This window comes from Castor canadensis, chromosome 2 (genome assembly GCF_047511655.1).
Source record: "Castor canadensis chromosome 2, mCasCan1.hap1v2, whole genome shotgun sequence".
Classification (NCBI taxonomy): Eukaryota; Metazoa; Chordata; class Mammalia; order Rodentia; family Castoridae; genus Castor; species Castor canadensis.
In genome coordinates, this window is record NC_133387.1 from 103,342,077 (window position 1) to 103,365,459 (window position 23,383).

The following is a 23,383-nucleotide window of genomic DNA, read 5'->3' on the forward strand; positions in this document are numbered from 1 at the left end:
AGCAAAAAGTGGACGTATTCCAGGCAGACAAAGTCTTCCTGTAAGACTTTTTCTCTAAATTCAGTTTATTGTCCTTAGCACCAAATATAATTCTTGATTTTTCCCCCCAGATCAGGTTAGATAGCTCAGACAAAAAATCAAAATCTTCTAATCTGTCTGTCATCTGAAATAATTATTCGTTCATTTATGTATCCATCATACTTACTAATGACTGCCAGGTTATCTGCTAGGTGCTGGGGATAAAATGATAATCAAAAGAAGACAAGACACTATTTCTGCCCTCATGGATGTTTACAGGCTGAGTATGGACTCCTAAAATTCCCATGTTGAACCTCTAACACCAATGTGGGTGTATTTGGATTTGGTTTGAACTCAGGGTCTCATGCTTGCTAGGCAGATGCTCTACCACTTGACCACTCCGCCAGCCACTTTTTTGTGTTGGGTATCTTCAAGATAGGGTCTCATCCAGGAACTAGAGAAAAGGTTAGATCAAAAAGAAGCAGCATAGAAGGTAACACCCACGCACAGGAAATCAATGTGAGTCAATGCCCTGTATAGCTATCCTTATCTCAACCAGCAAAACCCCTTGTTCTTTCCTATTATTGCTTATACTCTCTCTACAACAAAATTAGAGATAAGGGCAAAATAGTTTCTGCTGGGTATTGGGGGGGTGGGGGGGAGAGGGAGGGAGTGGTAAGGGAGGGCGTGGGGGCAGGGGGGAGAAATGACCCAAGCCTTGTATGCACATATGAATAATAAAAGAAAAAAAAGTTGGATATATCAGAAAAACTTGAAGGATACTATAGATAGAAACACACATACGTATGATCAAAAATTTTTCAGTAAATGAAAACTTTCAACTTTTTGTATGCATATATTACCCCTCAAATATCCCTAACTTTGGCAAAACTCTTGCAATAAATAACCTCTATGGTCAAAAAAGAAAAAAAAAGATAGGGTCTCATGAACTGTTTGCCCAGGCGAGCTTTGAACTACGATGCTCCTGATTTCTGCCTCCTGAGTAGCTAGGATTATAGGTGTGAGTCACCGGTACATGGCTGGGGAACTTGTGCTTCTTGAACATTCAGTCTGCTTCAGTAACCACTAGCATCTGGATATAGCACCTGAGATGAAATTACATTGACTTTTGTGGTCATTTTGATGCTGTTAGTGATCTCATTGGCTATTTTGCAATGATTTTAAATATCTGTGAATGCATATCTTGTTTCATCCCCCTCAAGAGTGTGTGGGATAATTTATCAAAGAAATACAGATCTTTAAATAAGACAGTGAGACATGCTCCAGGGAAGATTGGTCTTAAGTCTGAGTCAACAAAAATTGGCAGAAGACAAATTCATAAACAGGAGAAATATAAGGATGTATATTTTATACCCTCATTCTTCCTGGGCATGTGTGAAAGTCCTTTTCTGACTCTCATACAGCAGTGGACATGACCCAGTGTACCTGCTGCCCTCCTGTCTGTTATGAGGGGACACAGTCGAATCCTGAAGTTTTCCTGAGAAGGCCGGATTTCCCAAAGCAAAATTGATCCACATATTGATGTTCAAATATTTTGTAGGAGTTTAACAAATGCATGGAGTTGCTCAACTAAAGAGCTCTGTTCTGGTTAAAAACCAGAGTTGAACAGACCATGATGTCATGGCTATGCTTCAGGTAACTCTGCCAGTAGGACATGTAAAGTTTGAACTGTTAACCCAAGTAGGATTTTCACCCCCAGTTGGTTACCTGAACTCCAGAACTTATGCAGAATCAGGCTGTGTCCTCTCATAGGAAATGTGCACTGAGAAACACCTGAGGTCCCAAGATATTCCACTGAAAGCCTCTGCAATCCATTAGCAGTGCCTGTGCAGTGGAGGGAGGAGACATGGCACTGTGTAGACACTGTCCATCTGTGATCAAATGGTTAGTCACTCCAACCCTGTACCCGCCCTAAGCCACTGCAGATGAGGGTCAAGGGTAAAGCCATGAGGAGTTGTTATCATATAACATCCACAGTTAATATAAACCTCAATATTTGTAGATTCACAGTAGAAGAGAGTTTTGTAAATTCTTTTTCTTTTCTTCTTCTTATTGTTGTGCTGGGGATACATTGTGACATTTACAAAAGTTCTTACAATATATCATAGTTGAATTCACCCCTCCATCATTCTCTTTTACCCTCCTCCCCCATTCCTGGAATAGTTTCAACAGGTCTCATTTTTCCATTTTCATACATGAGACATAATATTCCACCATATTCTCCCTCTGACACCTTTTCCTTATATTCTTCTTGTTTTGTAAATTCATGAGGAAATTGTACAAAGTCAATGGCCATCATGATTCTAGATTTTTTATTTCTGCCTTTCTACCTTGCATGCTTAAAGAAATCCTAAACTATAGACTTTATGTCACCAACCTTTTTTACCTGAATGGGTGTCTTCTGTTCCCAAGATCTGATTTATATTTAGCTGTCATGTCTCCTCCAGTATGAGAATAGCTGCTCAGACTTTCCTCATCTTTCATGATCTTGACAGTCTCCAGAGCACTGGTCTTGTACTTTGTAGAATGTCCATCCAGCTGAATTCACCTGATATTTTTGTTGTGATTAGACTGGGGTTATGGCTTTTGGCAGGAATACCACATAAGCAAAATGCCCTTCTCATCATTAAGCATATATGCTAATAGAATGAGTTCTTACTCTTGTCCCTTGGTTAAGGTGCCATCTACCCGTTCTCATGGTAAATGTACCACTCCTCCCTTTTCACATTCTGTTCTTTGGGATTGGATAACTAAAAACAGCTCACACTCATGGGGATAGAAATCAAGCAATCACTCTTGGAGGAGGGAGAACTATGTATACTATTTGTAATTCTGCATGTGAGCCTTTAATTTCTCTTGCCTTTTGCACTGGCTGACTTCTGGTATGACAGAGAGGAGCAGTCACAAGAATGGAAGAGGTGAGAGGAGAAACAGCAGTAGACTTTCCTCACCAGTCAGCAGCAGCTGGGGAGAAAGAAGACTGCACGCCAGACTGTGCTGGTGACCTTCCAGAAGGTTCTCTCATCTTTGCATGTACCTTCAGCTATCATTGTAGAGGAGCATCAGGACCCCTGGGGAGGGGACCCATGTCCAGCAAAGGAAAGTATGAAGACGTCCTCCCCTGTACATGGATGAGGGAGGACAGAGTGTGAAGGGGTGGCTCCCCTGTCCCAGGTTCAGACACAAGAGTTTAGTGACAGGATGCTCGAGGTGTAGGACTATAAGACTCTTGTCCTCAACCTATGACTCAGAAGAAAGTGATAGGGAAGGAAGGGAAAGAGCGGGGTACAGGAGAGTCGTAGGAGGGAGGTAGGGCATGAAGAGGAAGCTGGGCTGCAGGTGGCAAAATCATAAGGCCAGGACAGCTGCGGGCAACTTCAGTGCAGAACAAGGAGGAAAATTGGGTCTCTAGGCACATCAGCTACCCACTAGGGCAGGTGGTCAGTGAGGGGGGCTGTGAACCTCTCAGGCAGTTCTGCTTCCTTATGAAGGGCAGGATAAATGCCTTCTTAGTGTTTCTTCAAGTGCTTCTTTGAAAAAGTTTTTGCTGTAAATATCAAGGTAGCACATGGAAATCAAAAACTAAACCTTGGAACTGGTAGAGTGGCTCAAGTGGTAGAGCACCTGCCTAAAAAGCATGAGGCCCTCAGTTCAAACCCCAGTATCTCAAAAAAAAAAAACCCCAAAACCAAAAAAAACCCAAAACTGAACTAAAACTTGGAGAATAAAGAAATGTAGTGAGCCCTTCTACTTCCACTCACCAGACATTATCAGTAATATTTGGTATATATATATAAGCATTATATATTTTTCCCCCTTAGGTTGGATTTATTTTTCCCTCTGGCTTTTTTTGCAATGTTATTTTAAAAAATCATTGTAGCATATACATTACGTGTTTGGCACTTGAATCCTTTTTGACATTAAGTTCGTTCCCATCCTTGTGTAGCCATCTCCACCATCCATTTTCAGTACTTCATAAACATGTTCAAAACAGAAACTCATTCCACTCAACACAGTGTCCTCTGAGTTCGCTTATGCTGGAGCATGGGTCACAATTTCTTTTTCTTTTTGAAAGTTAAATAATATTCTATTTGTCTTAGATATTTAAAAAGCATTAGTTCATCTTCCTTGGTATTTTATTTTCTTGTAACTCATTTATTATAGTTTTTATTGCTAGCTATAATTTCGTTAAAATATTTTTCTTAACTTTTGTGATAATTTTGTTAACTTGTTTTTGAGCTGATTTGGCCTACTTACAACTACTTCCTTCACACCACAGAAAATTCTAATGAAAGGTAAAGAGAAAAATGAGAGAAAAAGGAATAAAAAGATGTGCTAAGCGTCAGGGTACAGCTCTGTGGCAGATTGCTTGCTCCCCGAACATGCAAGAGGCCCTGGTTCCCATGTATCCCCAGCACAGGGGTGTGGGGGTGGCAGGGAACTGACACACAGACATATTGAGCTCTGGTTATCAAATGGTCCTACTAGCTTTCTGTTCTGACACAGGCCAGCAGGCACCATGGTCTTTTGGGAACCACCCTCTGATACTCTGGCTTTCTGGTGAGTCAGTTCCAGCTGGTGACAGCCGGCCTCGGGGATCCTGTTTTATGTCCCTGCAGTGGAGTCAGTGGGTGATGAGTCACTCTTGTCCTCAGGACCCTGGAAACACCCCAGCAGTCTCTCTGGAGACAGCCTCTCCGAGTGGCGCCAGGAGTGTGAGCGTCTGCCGCCAACAACATTTGATCGTTGTTTATGGCCTCCCTTTTGGGGAGACCCATCCCCGGGCCCTGGGGCCTTCCCATTGCCAGCCTTGATTGTTCTGGACTCAGAGAAGCTAAGGTCTTCTGCAAAAAAAGGGCCTCGCAGGCTGAGGGCAAAATCTCAGCTCTTTCCAGCTTTTTCATCTCAGTGTAGGGACAGGGTCAATGGGAAGAGAAAGCCAGGCAGGGTGGATTGGCCCGTGATCCAGGGTGCTTCTGAGCTGAGCCTCATGTCATTGATTGGAATTTGTCCCCCAGTCAAGGTTGTGAGGACCCTGTTAGGATTCTAGGGACAGGAAGCTTGTCAGAACACACCCAGAGTGCTGAGCTCATAGCAGCGTGCAAAACATGACCATACATAGCCTGATGTGGAGAGTTGGGGTGTCTTCTTCCTCTGCAAAGGGCCCAATAGCACATCCATGGCACAGAGCCAGCTGCAGTTAATTTCAGGGTCCCGTGAAGATGTCCTAGGAAGGCAAGGGTGCCCAGCAAGGAGGGAGCCCAGCTGCAGCCCAGGAGGCATTGGGAGGACCCTGGGCTGTGGGTGCTTGCAGTGACTTCCATGCAAAGGTCCTAGCCCAGGGAGGCAGAGATGGAGATGGTGCTTGGTGGCTGATGGGTTTATGAAGATACATGCTGGGCCCTCCACCTAGGGAGCTGTGGTGTGGGTGCATCTGGAGGAAGTGATACTCTGTGGTGGCCTGGGATGTTCAGGGTCATATATGTCACAGTGCTGGTGGACATCTATTTAATTTCCCCAAACATGGGTCACTCTCTCAGCAAACCAGTGAAGGGGGTCTTGCTTTGCTTACATTATAGATGGGGTGGCAGAGTCTAAGGGATGTGAGTTTCCCAGATTTGCATGGCTGTTCTAAGGCAGAGGTGGGGTTTGTCCTCACAGGGTTTGCTCTGAGACTACACTCTTCTCTTCAGCACAGCCTGACAGTGTCCATCAGGTTCCTGAAAGCAGAGACTTGGTTCTCAGTCACCTTGATGTCATGATTTAATTCCTTGGCAAAGGATGAGATCTACTAGGCACAGCTCAGCAGAGTACACTCAGGATGAGTTACCAAGTGTCTGCTGTGTGCCACTTGCTAATTAACACCTTGAAAGGCATTTGTCTTATTACTTATTTTGGACAATTGCTACTTGTGGTGTAGTGAGAAACCAAGGTCTTTGAGTTTGGTGCATATGGGGATTCAATTCATTTTATATTATGATATGTTACGTTTATCTATTTATCTATCACCTACCTACCTACCTACCTACTTACCTACCTACCTATTTATTTAGTGGTACTGGGGTTTGAATTCAGGGTCTTGTGCTTGCTAGGCAGGTGCTCTATGGCTTCAGCCACACCCCCAGCCCAAGAATTCATTTTAAATATGCATCTATGATTTTGAGCAAGTTATTTAGAACTATTGACCTTTTTTGTTTGGTGGCAGCACTGAGGTTTGAAATCAGGGCTTCACCTTTGCTAGGCAAGCTGTCTACCACTTGAAACACTTTGCCAGCCCAGAAATATTGATCAGTTTGTGTCTTTCTTTCTTTCTTTCCTTTCTTTTTCATTCTTTCTTTCTTTCTTTCTTTCTTCCTTCCTTCCTTCCTTCCTTCCTTTCTTTTTCTTTCCTTCCTTCCTTCCTTCCTTCCTTCTTTCTTTCTTTTTCTTTCTTTTCTTCCTTCCTTCCTTCCTCCTTCCCTCCCTTCATTCCTCCCTCCCTTCTTTCTTTCTCTCTTTCTTTCTTTCCCTATGCAAGGGATATAACTGTATTTCTCCAGTATTCATTACATGAGATATAGTATGAAATAGCAAGTCACCTTGGTGTAAGCAGATATTCAACAATTTGGAGCTCCCTCCACACCTCCCCACTCCTCTCTTTGAAATATTTCTTAAGCTTTAGAATTTCTGTTTTGACTCCTTTTCTCCATTCCTGGGCAGCCCTGGGAGGCTGGGTTTCATGCCCCAGGGAGGTGGCCCAGTCGGGGAGGAAGTGGCATAGTGAGGAACTTTGTTCTTGATGTGACAATGATTGGGCTCACAGTTCTGCCACAACCTGAGGTATCCATGACCCCAGAAAATTTGAGCACAGCAACAGGCCATCCAGCTGATACAGGGAGCGTGAGTCCCTCTATAGTAGCCATCCAGGGTTGAGACCAGACATGTGCAGAGGTATAAGACAGAGAGTTCACTGAAGTCTGAGATAGGAAGAAGGAAGTCAGGATACAGGGTTAGGGACCAGCTTGGGGTTTAATTCTCTAAATGAGGCCAGCTGTGGTACAGGGTGGGGATGTGTGACTCAAGGTCTGCCTTCTCATCAAAGAAGTGTGGCATTCAAGGTTATGGTTTGTTCCAGTTTTCACGAGGGGGATATGGCTTTTATCCATTATTTATAAATTAGAAAATACTCTTCTGGCTTCAGTCGGAAATGACTAAAGCACCCAATGAAACTCAGCTTATAAAATATGAAGAAACAAAAGATTGGAAAGAGAAGAAAAGTGATCTCTTTTAGGTTCCATGATTTTGTATGCAGAAAATCTGAAGGCACATATGTAAAAAATTCATCAGAGTTGATGAACAACTTCAGTAACATAGTAGGCCACAAAATAAATGTACAAAAATGCATTATAGCTCTATAGATTATCAATGAATGGGCCAAAACTAGGATTAAGAAAATTCCATCTATAGTGATATGCAAAGGAATAAAATCCTTAACAATACATCTAGCAAACGAAGTTGAACGCTTGTATCCTGAGCACTGCAAAGCTTCATTGGGAGATGTCAGAAAAGATCACAGTGATGGAAAGACAGCATGTGCTCATGGACTGGAAATCTTGACAGTGCTATGATGGTGAATTCCCCCAAAGGATCTACAGATATAACAAAATCCCTTTCAAAACTACCAGGCACCCCCCTTTATTTTTTTCCCAGTAAAAGTAGATGAGATGATCCTAAAATTCATACAGAAATGGCAGGACCTCAGAATAGTTCAGACCATCTTGAAAAAGAAGAATGAAGTTGGAGGACTCTCACTTCCAAGCTTACTGTCAAGGTACACTGGTCAAGACTTTGGTACCAGCATACAGGAACTTACACAGTCCAATAGAAAAAGCTGAAGAAAGCCCTTGAAATCTACTCTCAGGAGGGTGTCAACATAATTCAGTGGAGGAAAAAGAATATTTTGAACAAATGTTATTGGGATAACTGGATTTCACATTCACAGTAATTAATGAGTCTTTATCTCATGAAAAAAATTATTCAAAGTGTATCAAAGACCTAGATATATGAGGCCAACCTGTAAAACTCGTAGCAGAGAGGATAGGCATGAGTGTTAATGACCTTGGGTTAGGAGAAGATCTCTTAGGACAGCAAATCACAAGCAAAAACCAAGACCATACATTGGACATCCTCAAAGCAAAAGACTGCACTTCATAGGATGCTACCGAGAGGGTGAAAAGATAACTCACAAAATGGAGGAAATTATTTGCAATCATACATCTAAGGATTTCATGCCAGAATGTATAAAGAATTCTTACAATTTAACAGCAGCAAAGAAGCTAAATTGTCTAATTAAAAATGAGCAAAGGATCTGAAAAGACATATGTGAAGTAGCACATGAAAAACTATCATTAGTTGTTAAAGGAATGTAAGTGTAAACGACAATAAGATGCTACCTGTCATCCCTTCAAATGGCTGTGACAAAAAAGATGAACAAGAGCTAGTGTTGGTGAGAACATGGAGAAATTGGAGCCATTGGTCATTGCTAGTGAGAATGTAAAATGGTGCAACCATTTTGGAAAACAATCTGGGAATTCCTCAAAAATTAAGGAAACTGTTCCCATATGACCCACCATATGCTAGGTATAGATGAAAGAACATTGGGAAAAAATGTCCATGCAAAAACTTTAAAAACATTTTTATTAGTATATGATAGTTATACAAGGGGTTAGTTGTGACATTTCCATATATATGTATATTACACCTTGGCTTGGTTCATCCCCTCCATTATTCTCCTTCCTGGTTTATTCCCCTTCTTAATGTGAGTTGGACAGGTTTCAGTGTTCCATATTCACACCTGTGTAGAAAGTACATCAGCCATAGTCACCTCCTTCACCTCTTCATTTACCCTCCCCCTCCCACTTCTGCCCTCCCCTTATCATGACCTGGTCACATTCCTGTCCTTCACTGTTTAAGGATCTGCTCACTGTTCAGTGGCGTTTTGTCTGATATTTTAGCTATAAATACATTGTTCTTAAATCAGTCTAACCCCCTCTATTACTGTTCCTTACTCTCTTCACCCTACCCTATGCTATTCAACAGTTTTCAGTGTGTTTCACTGTGTATTTCCCTCTCCCCTAGTCTCTTCTAACAGTCTCACTTTGGGATACATGTTTTCTCTCTTTCACTCTCTCTCTCTCTCTCTCTCTCTCTCTCTATATATATATATATATATAATATATATGTGATATATACAGATGCAGTATATATAATATATATAAAATATATTATATAAATATATATATATTATATATGTGTGTGTGCATGCGTGTGTTTGTGTATAAATATATTTGATAGTGCTTGCATTTGTGTTAGGTCTATATTTCACCTACGGGAGAAAACATGTGGCCTTTGGCTTTCTGAGCCTGGCTAACTTCACTCAAGATGATGTTCTCTAGTTCCATCCATTTACCTGCAAGTGACAAAATTTCATTATTCTTTATAACTGAATAAAATTCCATTGTGTATACATACCACATTTTCTTAATGCATTCATCAGTAGTGGGGTATCTTGGTTGTTTCCATAGCTTGGCTATTGTGAATAATGCTGCAATGAACACGGGTGTGCAGGTGTCTTCATTGTATCCTGACTGGCATTCCTTCTGATATACGCCTAGGGGGCCCACATAAAATTTTGCATGATTGTTCATCACAGCATTATTCATCAGAGCTCAAAGTGAAAACAACCTGAATGTTTATGAATCGGTAAAGAGTGGTATATCTATAAAATGGAATATTATCGAGCCATGAAAAGCAATGAAATGCTACCACATGTTCCAGTGAAGGTGAACCTTGAAAACACTGTGCTAAATGAAAGAAGCCAGTACAAAAAGCTGCATCCTTTTTGTTGTTATTTTGGCTGGACAGGAGTTTGAATTCAGGGCTTCACACTTGCAAAGCAGGTACTCTGCCACTTGAGCTACAACTCCAAGTCCATTTTTCTCTGGTTATTTTGGAGATGGGGTCTTGAGAACTACCTTCCCATGCTGGCCTCAACCTCAATTGTCCTGACTTCAGCTTCTTAAGCAGCTGAGATTATAGGCATGAGCCACTAGTGCCTGACTAAAAGGGTGTATCTTGTATAATCCTGTTATATGAAACATTCAGGACAGGCAAATTCATGCAGAGAAAAAGTAGATTGATCCCAGGAGATGGAGTAGGCAATGGAGAAAGACTGCTAGAGGGTGGTTTCTTTTTGGAGGGTAGATATGTTCTGGAAGTTGTCCAACCTTGCAAGGACAGAGTATAATCAGTGAATTTTCTGGTATATGAATTAGATGCTCCTTAAATAAAAAAGAGTGCCAAGGAAAGGAAGATGAAGATATTTTGAGGAAAGACTCAGAAGTTAAAATCAGAGCTACATTTTTTTCTAATTTGGGAAAGAAGAAACACCTCATCTGATCAGGACAGGATGAAAAGAAATGAACTGAGCATCACAGAAAACTCGAGATGATCAGATGTCGCACACAGCAGCTGGGTTCTTCCAGAGCCCAAATTCTACAAGATCGACGCAGAAGCCCCTAGCTGCCTCATGACTTAGCTGTGGTCGTACACTTCCCCTCAGCTTCCCCCTATTAGGTACACAGGGATGGCTGAGAGTCACATGGAAATACAGATGCAGTGATGTGTGGTTCCTATAGCTTTGAAAATGAACTTTGTCTTTGGAAATGAATTTTGAATTTTCTTTATTGCAATTATTCTGCTGTTATTAATAGGCTGCCACAAAATCTTTTGTATATAAAATTCTTGGTTCATATTTTGGTTTAGAAACACACTTACAGACTCCACCTGAAAACTTTTAGACCAGATAAATGTAAAATCAACATACAAAAATCAGCAGCTTTCCTGTACATCAATAATGAGTGGGCTGAGAAAGACATAAGGGAAACAATTCCATTCACAATAGCCTTAAAAACAAAGTGAAGTACTTAGGAATAACCTAGCCAAAGAGGTGAAAGACCTCTACAATGAAAACTGTAAAGCAATAAAGAAGGAAACTGCAGACTCCCAAAGAGTCAAAAAGAGCAACACTGGAGGTGTCATTTATACTGGACTTCAAACTGTATTACGGAGCCATAGTAATAAAAACAGCATGGCACTGATACAAAAACAGACATGAAGACCAATGGAATAGAGTAAAAGATCCAGAAATACTTATTCTGTATATTTGCATGCATGCATTTGTTTCTTTTGGATATTTGATGTAATGAATTTTGCTTGAGATTTCTGCACTTAAAGAGTACCTTTCTGGATATACGAGTAGCAAATATTTTGTATTTTTTTTTTTGGCATTTTGCTTTTGATACATAAAAGATGCTTAAAATTACTATGACACCTAATTTACTATTTTCTTTTCACTTTAATGTATTTTATTGTTTTATGCTAAGGATTTCCCCTTTTCCACCAGAAAATAGTTGCTTCCATAGTAAATTCAAGATTGAATTCTTGGACATTTATTTTGGAAGATGATATAAAAACTTATTTTTAGCTTATGAGTCATTTTCTTAACATAATTGGTTCCATGCCCAATTTTTCTACTAGTGGATCCTTTATCATATCATAATAATATTTGTCATAGTATAATATACATAAATTCATAGTCTACCTGAATTCATAGAGTCTATTCTGTGCTAATTGTTCTATTCTATTAAAATCTCCTAGAACAAAATGAATCTCTTCTCTTGCTTACTTTTTTAAACTTTTATTTAAGAAACTATGAATGCTCTATAATTATACATATCTATATCCTTTGCACAAGGGATACTTGTGCTGTAATTCTAGGAAAACCCCATATATGAGACCCAACAACCTCCTCCTTCCTATAAAAGCGATGACATCACTGGCAGAGGCAGAACTAATTTCCCATTCCTGGAAAATCCATCTTTTTTAAGGCCATCACAGAAGAAGGTGAGGCTGAGAACTTCAGTTCAGTTCTTGTTCCCAACTCTAGGCTTGTGTTGGAGGGGAGAGCCAAAGTTAGACAACTAGCTCCAAGGCCACCCTAAAAATACGTGACTGAATTCCAGAAGGGCTGGACCTAATTAGTAACAGCAAGTAGAACCCTAGTTCTGCCTTTTGGGTCAGAGCTGTGTGAAGGCAACAAATCCAGCAACATGGCCTTGTCGTGGTTCTACCACAAACACTATTCCTGGAATCAGAGCCAAAGTTTCTCAGAGTCTGTGCTTCAGGGTAGGTTTCCTCCATGCTGAAAATATCCATGAGGGGTTCTAGCTGCCTGTGGCCCAGTTGTAGCAGGGAAGCCAGAGTGAAGAGACAGAGAGGGGGCAAGGGGCACAGGAGCAGCTTTCTCAGGGCTCCTGCTACGTGGATGGTGGCAAGCAGGTGTAAGCCTACTGTGAGCTTGGGGGTGAAGGCAGGCTTTTTGCAAACTGGAAGGGTCAAGTTTACTTTGACCCCATCCCCTGCAGCTGTGTGCCTGATGGGGTCAGACAGGCATGGCACTAGGTGAACTGGTGCATTGGCAATACTGGAGGCAAGGAATAGAACTGGGAGGAGGAAGGAGGTTGACCTAGCTAGGGACCAAGTCCCCAGGGAAAGCAAGCCCAGGGCTTCGCACACAATCACACCCTCCCTTTTTTTTTTAGTACAGAATAAGCATTTAACAACTGAAAATTTAAAACACAAAGAGCAGCAAGAAATAGTACCTATGCAACCATAGCTATAAAAGTGATATTTTAAACAAATATTTATTGAAGACCTAACAAATGTAAGGTATTATTTTGGGTGCTTTGACTCATCAGCCAAAAAGACATATAAAATAGCTTACTTTGTAGAGAGGCAGGAAAGAATCAAACACTATAAAGTCTAATGATATGAAATAAGTAGATCGGATTGTGTGTTAGAATATAACAGGGGCCATGGTTGTTGTAAGGGGTGCAGAAGGAATGAAGGGACTACTGAATGCCAGGTTGGGTGGTGATGACAGGTTAACATCATCAGCAGAGTAGGTGAAGTTGGACTCATTGAGTGGGCATGGTCTTGCACAAATTCCTGAATGAGATAAGAGAATTAAGCATTTAGATGTCTGTGGAAAGAGTGTTTCAGATGAAAGGACCAACTTGGATCAAGGACCTGTTGAAATAAAAAAAAAATGAAATCAAGACATCTGAAGTATGCAAAGAAGAGTCAGAGCTGGTTAGAGGCAATTGAGGAACCAGTGATGCAGATTAAGCTGTTGAAGAATTTTGTTTGTGGTGGTACTCATCTCTTCATGCTTGCTAGGCAGGCGCTCTACCACCACTTGAGCCACTCCACCAGCCCTTTTTTGTGACCTTCTTTTTTTAGATAGGGTCTCAGGAACTATTTTCCTGGGCTGGCTTTGAACTGCAGTCGTCCTGATCTCTGTCTCCTGAGTAGCTAGGATTACAGGTGTGAGCCATCAGCACCTGGCTGTTTAATGTGTGTGTGTGTGTGTACATGCCAAGTTTAGGAATAAAGGAGGTATGAGCAAAGCAAGCTGTTACATAGGCAGAGAATTATCTTAAAATTGAACTTAATAGTGGTGAAAATGAGAAAAGAAGTAGACCTGCTGAGAAGAATGAAAATAAAGTGAAAATTTGGTGGGCACCTCCCTTTTGAAATTGGTGGCTGGATGAGGGAAATATTGAGAAAATGCTATGGTCAAGACTCTCTTTTTTTTCCCATAAACTTATTAAAAACTTGGTGATTGGAACCACTCATACTGACCCATCACCTGGTCACTCATTCCAAAAAGCAAAAGCAAAATAGGTCTGAAAAAAGGAAGTAAATCATTGTTTAGGATATCTTGAGAACATTAGATAGCCTGGCAGCTAAGCTACATTTGCACCTGGCTGGCATGACAACAGAGCTCAACACACACAGTACTAACAGCAGCACACAGTTTTCCCTTAAAATCTGCCCAGAATGAAGCGAGAGAACCATGGGAGTGTCTAAACACTGCCAAGTAAGTGTATGTAAATAATGCATGGGGTTGCAGCAGCTGAAACTTTCCCTCCCTTCTCATAGTTGCAAATGATACACAGAACGCATGACCAAGAAGTCAGGCTCTTTGTTTTTATTTTCATATTATTATTGTATTCGGGGTACATTGTGACATTTACATAAGTCTTTACAATATATCATAGTTGAATTCACCCCTCCATCATTCTCCTTTATCCTCTCTCCCCCCATTCCTGGAATAGTTTCAACAGGTCTCATTTTTCCATTTTCATACATGAGTACAAAATATTTCCACCATATTCACCCTTTCACACCCTTTCCTTATATCCTCCCCCCTTCTAGTGGTGCCAATCCCCAGATAAGACCTGTTTTACCTTCTTGTTCTCCATTTTTGAAAAAAAAAAAAGACCTTTTTAGTTGTTTACAACATCTACACAGGGAGTTTCCTTGTGACATTTCCATGTATATATGTATTATAACCTGGATTGGTTCATCTGCTTTGTTTTTCTCCTTTCTATCTTAGTGCCCTTCTTATGGTGATTTCAATAGGTTTAAAAACTCTATATTCATTCTTGTATAGAAAGTACATCAACCATATTCACCTTTTACCTCCCTCTCCTGTTAGTGACCTCCCCTTAGCGTGACCTATTTTCATCCTTGTCTTTCATTGTTTAGGTGTCTGTTGGTTGGTCAGTGAGAGTATGCCTGTGTATGCATTCTGCTTAAGGAAATCAGGTTCTATGTTGGACACTGCCCATACACTTCAGTTCCTGTCTATGTCTCCCCCCACAAGACATCATGACACCTGGGTCATTGTGAACACATTACGGTTGAGGAGACTGAGAACTCAACTGCAGCCTCACAGGAGGGAGGGGATGAAGGCTGCTCCTGATAGGGGTCTGTCACCAGGTGAGGAGAGCAGCATATTGCTGACCTGGGGTATTTTACACTGTGTAGACCAGGAGCTCCAGGGTGTGCTTTGTCTAGAATCACTCCATTTTGAAAGCAACAGGTTTGATCCAAGTTCCCCATTTTGGGTGTGAATTCCAAGAATGATGCTACATTTTGTTTGTTAAGTACACAACCACCATCTGCCAGCACACCAGCAGACGCAAGCTGATAAATAATGTATTTGTGTCAGTAAATAATTACACTGGTGACTCTATTGAATCATATCAGAAACAACAGACTTATGAACTTATCAACCACACCAGATGTAACCCCTCACCTAGGCCTGTAGAAGGATGAGTGCCCCAAGACTAAGATGTGGCAGGCACATTGATCTGTCACCTGGCCACTCAACAGAGGTATCACTCAGGACATCTGTCACAGGAAAAGACCTAGCCTCTAGTTCAAGTGCAGTTTCTCCTGCCTGTGACACACAGTCCACTTCAAATTCACACTTAAAACTGCCTGCCACCCAGACCTGAACTTGACAACTCTGTACCCCAAAAAGCTCTGTGTCTGTGGTTCATCAGACTTCTTATCTGTCTCCTTCAGAGATTTCCTTGTGTGTCTGTCAGCTCTCTGCTTTCATCTTTGGTAACTTTTTGAACTTTACCATCTCTTTAACCCTCTGTAATCCAAATATAATACAGATTACTCTGTGATCTGAGAGTTAATATTAATAATTAACATTGAATAAAAAGCCAGGCATTGTGGTACATTTCTATAATCCCAAAACTTGGGAGGCTGAGGCAGTTCAAAGCTAGTCTGGAATACATAGTAAGACCATGTCTCAAAACAACAACAACAACAACAACAAGAAAACAGAATAAAAGATTGCCAGTGGCCATGAATATCAAGTCAAATCAGGAATTCTTGATGAATTTAAGCCAACAAAATTGACATAACTTGGAATTTCTTGCTAGTTAATAAATTGTGACATTGTGGAAGGACAAAAACATGTCCATCTATGTTTCTGACATACTGTATTCACAGCACCAGAGCTGGATCCTGCTGCCCCCAGCAGGAGGCTCCTCAGCAGGTCTGGTTCCCTCCACCCCAGCTGCAGCCCCTCCCCTGCTACTGAGGCTTCTTATACTCCTGTTTGATTTCAGCACTTCTTTCAGTCACAGGCACCTCACACCTTGCAGGTGTATTGACCACAGAGGAATGCATCATTGAACCCTAAGAAGGAATGCCTAAGTGCCAAGCATCCTCGCCACTTATACTCTTAACTATAATAGGCCCATTCGAATGGGTCCAGGACTTCGGCGCCCTCAGTCTAGAACATGGGAATTTGTTCCCATTGCCCCTCTGTTCTTTTGCTTGACCCATGCCTTCCCCATTCTCCCCTCTCACTGGTTGTGGGTCCATCAGAGTGCCCTATGGTCACACTCACCACAGGTCATGTAGGTATGGAAGATGAGTGATGTCACAGGGGCTCAGAGCCACAGTGGGATGCACTAATGAAGGGATGAGAATGGAAGTCATCACCCTAGGTCTAGTCACCAGCTTCTAAAAAGAAGCTCCATTGCTTAAGTTCTCAGGTGGCAATGTTACTTTTGCTTCTTGCTCTTTTTAGGGAAGGGCTGAAGGAGGAGATACAAGCCCCATATGCAAAAATGTTCTCAGGATAATGGACTGGAAGTGCCATTCTGGCTACGACTTACACTGACTGATGCTGGTCTGCAAGACTGCTGGGGATTGAGGTCAACACACATTCAAAGGCTTCCCTCAGCACTTGTCCTCGAGACCAAAGTTCCTTTTCCTTTGTGAGGAGAGACCTTGATATTTCTCCTTTATTTTCATTCATGCCTGTGAGTGAGAAACGCACATTGAGAAGTTTTCTTTGACAACAGTTTTCAAAGCAATGAACACTTTACCATATAGTGATGTTTAATGGATAACTTTCAGCTAGGGTTTGTGGTTGGGCGCCATTTTTTTTCTTTAGATTCTTACCTTGGAACTTTGTACTGGAAGACTAAAGGAACATGAAAACTGAAGAGAAATGCTTCTAAAAGATAAACTCAAATGGAGATAAGGAGAGTAAGACCAATTCTGTAAGGAAGTTTAGCAGTTTGGAATTGACTGAGGAAAGAGAGCCAAAGAAGGAGGAAAGAACCAGGAATCACTTAGGATGGAGGTGCAGGGGCTGGGGCTGCATTTTAAAAGACTTCCCTGAAGAATCTCCCAGACCTCTATATGGTCACTTAGGAGAGCTGCACCTTGTGACCTTTCCCCGAATGCACAAGGTGGCCACAGAAAGTCGCAGAATTCACTGCGTGATTTCTCAGAATTCTCAGTATGGTACCAGTCCATGTGAGGTACTCACTGCTCTTAATGGGATTGGAATCAGACTGAGTTGTCAGAGAATGAATGAATGAATACTATTGGCCTTTGTTACTGGCTGAATTGTGTCCACCCTCAAATTCTTACCTTGGAGTTCCAACCCTTAGTATCTCAGAAAGAGACCATATTCGGAAATGATATCTTTAAGCAAGCAATTAAGTTAAATAGGTTTGTTATGCTGGGCCCAAATCCCATTTGTGTCCTTGTAAGAATCTGAAATTAAGGCACAGATACAGGAGAGAAGACCAGATGAAGACACAAGAAGAAAACGGCCATCTGCAAGTCGGGGAAGAGGCCTAAGGAGGAACCAACCCTGTCATTAATTGACCTTGGATTTCCAGTCTCCAGGACTGTGAGAATAAAAAAAAGTCTGTTACTTAAACTGCCCATCCTGTTATAACAACCCTAAACTAACTCTGTGATGTAAGGCCATTATCTTTGACAGAGATTGACTTAGAGAGGGTGCAGAGAGGCAATGTCTGTTTGTGAAGGTCAGACATTGAGTTAGAGAGGTTCCTGGCCATCTTGTCTTATCTCCTCTCTCTTTCAAGCAGTAGTGCATCCCTGGCTTGCTATTTTACATTGTTCATTTCCTTAGGAGATACCCAATCTAGATCTAGTCTTGGGATATACTTAAATGTTGTAAGAACATGCCACATGCTGGCCACGGCTGCAGGATTTACAGGGATCGTAAGAGCTCTTCAGGCCTCGGCTGCTCAGGGTCTGTGGTGAGCTCTGGTGCCTTCTTGGCTGCACATCTTGGCATGCCCACCCTGTCTATTCTGGTTGTGGTCACCTGCTGTTCACAGCTCTTGGTGAATAACCTGGAAGCCATGAATATGGTTGAGGTACTTTCTGAGCAATAATGAATATAGAACTTTTAAACCTGTTGAAATCACCATAGGAAGGGGACTAAGGTAGAAAAGAGAAAAATAGAGGGAATGAACCAATATGGGTTATAATATATATAACCTGAATATATACAAATTTCACAGTGAAACTTCCTGTATAGCTATCTCAAACAAACAAAGTATGTCTTTTTTTAAAGGAGAACAGGAAGGTAAAATAGGTCCTGTCTGGGGACTGATACTAGCAGGAGGGAGGAGGCTGTAAGGAAAGGGTGTAGGAAGGTGAAAAGAATGGAACTATTATGTGCTTGTGTATGAAAATGGAAAAATAAGACCTATTGAAATGATTCCAAAAATGGGAGATGGTGAGATAAAGGAGAATGATAGAGGGGGGTGAATTCAACTATCATATATTGTAAGAACTTTTATAAATGTCACAATGTACTCCCAAAACAGCAATAATATGGTAATAAAAATAAATAATATTTTAAAAAAAAGAACCTCCCTCAGACTTCACACCTGCAAATATGTGAGCTGTACTGTTGTCACCTGGCCACCTAGCTCATGGTGTGCTCAGGTGCTCTGTTCCTTCCAGGGGTGGGGAAGATCTGATCACAGACACTTATGCTGGTGATAGCATGTTTCAGAGTCTGGGATCTATTTCCACTTGGCAAAAACTGAAAGGACATTGAAGAAGAGCTCACTGTGAAGAGCATTGTACAGGATGGGGTCTCCTGTGGGTATAGACTGGAGGCATGGAGGCTAGCTGTAAGAAAGGGAGGGCTTTTGGCCAGTGAACCTCAAACTGGGGGGGTCTCAAGATTTTTGTACACACCAATCATCTGGAGAAATTTCAAAGATTCCAGAGTAGGATGCAGGATGCAGAGCAGGTGCAGCACCCCCTTTAGGGAATTGCTTCCTCAGTCTAGATCACCTGTGTGATGCCCTCTTCTGCAGGCAGGGTCTCCACAATTGAGTTTTGCCTATTTTCATGATGTACCCTGTGATTTAAGAAGAGAAGAGAGTATCCAATAGTCACAGAATTTCAGTTTTAAAATACAGCAGGATAAGCATGCAGTTTAACATGTACCAAAATCCTTACCCTTCCTAGTCTGCAGTCAAACTCAAGTCCTAGCTTCTGTGATAGACAGACATATGAAAACAAACAGCAAAAAGAAGTGTTAGCAACATAGTAAAAGTTCACAAAAAGTCACTTGTGCAAAAGTGCTTTTGAAATTGAGTAGACAAAAAATGTGTTGGCCACTTTTCCATCACCATGACAAAATACCTGAGACAATCAGTTTAAAAAGAGGGAAAAGAGGAAACATTCATTTTGACTTGTTTTTAAGGTTTTGGTCCATGGTCAAGTGGATCTGTTGTTTTAGGCCTCGGGAAGGCAGTACATCATGGCATATGCACATGGTAAAGCAAGACCACTCATCAACTCCTGAAAGAGAGACAAAGGAAGAGATTAGGGTTCTACAATGCCCTTAGTGACCCATTTGGCCTCACCTCTTAGGTTTCTACACCTACCCAGTTGCATCAAGCCAAGGATTAAGCTTTTTAACACATGGGCTTTTGGAGAACATCTTACAACCAACCTATAGCATTCTTCCCCTGCTTTCCACAAAAGTTCATGTCTATCTCACAATGAATAATGTATTCAGATTACTTCTAAGTGTCTCCAGTGTCTTAACGGTTCAGTCATTATTCAAAGTCCAAGTTCAAAGTTTCTTCTGAGGGTTCAGACAAACTTGGTTGTCAGCCCCTATAAAAATAAAAACTCAAGTTACATGACACAATGGTACAGGATAAGCATTTTCCTGTCCCAAAAGGAGGAACAGGGGAATGGAAGGAAGGATTGCACCAATGCTAGGCCAAAGTGGACAAGTAGGAGTCCTACAGTTCTGCCTCTAGCATCTACACTGTGTGGGGGGAGGTGGGCTCCCAGGGGCTTGGCCATCTGTACCTTGTGGCTTTGCTGCCTGTGTCCCACATGACTACTTCCTAGGATGACTCTGCCTACTGACTGCAGCTTCTCTTGGCAGGCATTGCACAATCCTGGCATTTCTTTCCTCCTAGGTCTCCTGCAGCTTTGGCTTCACTATCATACTTCCATGTGCCATCATGTCAGGACTGCTTGCTTTGACCTGTCTTGACTTTATTTGCCTTGCCTTGTCTTGATTTGCCTTGCATTGGGCCTTGCCACACACTGCCTGGCCTCTCAGGCATTCCTTTGAAATCTCAGTGGAAGCTTCCTTGGCCCCATAACTCTTGCATGCCTGAAAAACCAATGTTGTGTGGATGATGACAAGACCTTCCACCAGTGTGGGATGTACTTGGGCCTCCTGAACCAAGCACTGGTTTTAGAGGTGGCCTCTGAGTGCGAGCTTAGGCAGGCATGGGTGAGCATAGTCTTCTCAAAAGATTCTCATTTGTATAGTCTTTAAGAAAAATTTTACATTTCTCCATTTTTGAGCTTGTGATGGCCTATCCTTGCTTATTCCTGAGAGTCCTTGCAGGCATCTGTCCTATTGTTCTGGAGCAATGCACTGTGGTTTCTTTTTAATGGTGTTAATTTCTTTAGAAACTTCATGCTTTTTGATTGCACTTTTATGCTTGGTTGTTTTCTCACCAAGCTACAAATTTTGCAAATCATTTTTCTCTGTTCCTCTGTGATTTACCAACTGTAAATTTTTACCAAACTACTCACTGTAAATTTGGTAAAAAAGCATCCAGTAATTAACCATGCTACTACTTAAAAGTTGTTCAGTCTTGAAATTTTCTCTGCTAAAATAATCTAGTCCAACAACCTTAAACTTTACCTCTCACAAAGTCTCAGGGCATAGACAAAATTCATCTAGGTTCTTTGCAATTGTGTAACAAGGATTTTCTCTAGCCCAATTCCCAATAACAGGTATTTCCTTTACTCTCTGTGTTCCTATAAGCATTCTGGTCTCCTGAGCTCTCATCAGAGTTGCCCATTAGTCTTTGCTTGCACCATTTGAAGCCTCGTCAGCATTCTCAGATTTCCCCAAACTTTTCTATACTCCTCTTTCAAACCAATTCCAATATTATCTCAGATATAGTCACAATAATGGCTCTACTCTCAGTACCAGTTGTGTATGTTAGACAACTTTCTATGACTGTAACAATATTCAACTTAAGAAATAGGAAAAAATTATTATAGATCAAAGTTTGGAAGGTTTCATTCTATGATTAGGTAGACCCACTGATTTTAGGACTGTGGCGAGCAGCACCTCTTGGTGTAAATAAATGGTGAACAAGGTCATTCACCATCTAATGGCAGCTGAGAAACAAAAGAGAGAATGCAGAAGAGGCCAGGGTGCCACTAACTCCATAGAAGGGCATGTCCCCAATGACTAGCCCATCTCTTAACTTTTCCACCACCCCTCAAAAGCACTAAGCTACAACTAAGCTTTTAACACATGGACCTTTGGGGGATATTTAAGATCCAACAACGCAAAACAGAACCATTAAAATAAATGATAAGAAGGAGATTAAGGTGACAGTATATGGCGGATGGACTTCATATACCTACATGAAACAGAACTAAATAAACCTCTTACAATTGCTTTAAGTGGGGTGGGAAGAGGGACAGATGATGGGGCAATGTAAATAACGTATAATGTAAGACTAATTGGAATTGTCACTATGAATCCCCTTATAATGAGTATATCCTAATAAAAAATTTATAATAAAAATGATAAAAGGGGAACTAATTAGAACAACAAATTGGACTTAACAAAATAAACATGCCTCCCACAGTAAATCTAACAAGATAGAGCATTGGTCCAGAGCATTAGAGGGGGGACAGGAGACTGAAAAATATACCTGAGGGGCTGGCAGAGTGGCTCAAGTGGCAGAGCGCCAGCCTAGCAAGCATGAGGCCCTGAGTTCAATCCGTAAAATTCATAGAAAAAGGAAAAAATGCCTAAGAAGCTGAAAAGGAGCTAAATGAATATAAAATATGTAAAATAAAGGTTAGAAAATATGATCAGATATCTTTAAATAATAGGAAAAAAAAGCTTGAAGATTAGCAGGATGGGTGTTAAGAGAACAAGGATACAAAAGGGAAAACAATTTTAAAATGCTTAAAGTCAAAACCATGGAATATACCAAAACATGGCAGTGTTACAAAGACTTGAGTGTTCTTAAAACAGAATAAATACATACTCAAAGATTAGGAAGCAAAAATAAACAAATTGGTAGAAAAAAAATCCCCTAGTTAAAAGCCAGAAACTTCAGAGTATCTTCAGCTGGGTCCTTGTTCTGGGACAACTGTCCAGAGCTGGTCTTGCCAGCCCATGACTCTAAGGCTTCACTGGTGCACTGGACACTAAGAAGATGCTGTAAGCCATGTCAGTGACTGCCAGGGAAGCCATCTGGCACAAAAGAACATCATTAGCCCAATTTTGTGCTGTCCTGTTAGTATTGGAAGTATGGTGACTGATTTTATGTGTCATCTTGGTTAGGTCATGGTACCCAATTTTATGCTCAAACACAGCTAAGTATGTATGTATCCATGACATTTATACTTGGTTGACTTCGAGTGAAGCAGGTGGCTGTCCTTAATGTGGGTGGACCTTGTGCAATCATCTGGAGGCTTGTGGAGCAAAGACTGAGGAATCTTAGACAAGATGGAATTCTGCCCCAGGACTGAAAGATGTTCTGTGGTTGGAAAGTAAATGGGTGCAGTTGGAGGACACCATGTTAAATGAAGTAAGCCAGGCTCAGAAGACAAAGGCCACTTGTTTTCTCTTACAGGTGGAAGATAGATCCAAAGGTAAACATATACACAAAACAAACATGATCACATACAAACTCATATGTAGAACATGTTTGTAATAGTGGAACTGCTCTATGGAACTCAGGGGAGGAGGGAAAGGAAAAGAAAGTGATAGAGCGTCAGTAATATCATAAAACATCACATCTGTGCAGGTAGAGGACATGAGGATGTGTACTGAAAGCTGTTGAATACTGGGGGTTGGGAGGGAAGGGGTAAGGGAGAGCAATGGAAAGGGTTGAATGGATCAAAGTAAAGTAGACTCACAGTGGGGATTCATTGAGAAACCCCTCTGAACATCAATTTAGGTGTTAATAACAAAAGACAAGACTATAAAATAGATACTGCGTGTGTGGGAGTTTTTCTGGGAGGAAGGAGGGTGAATGAAGGAGATGAAGGTGAGGAAATATGGTGCCTG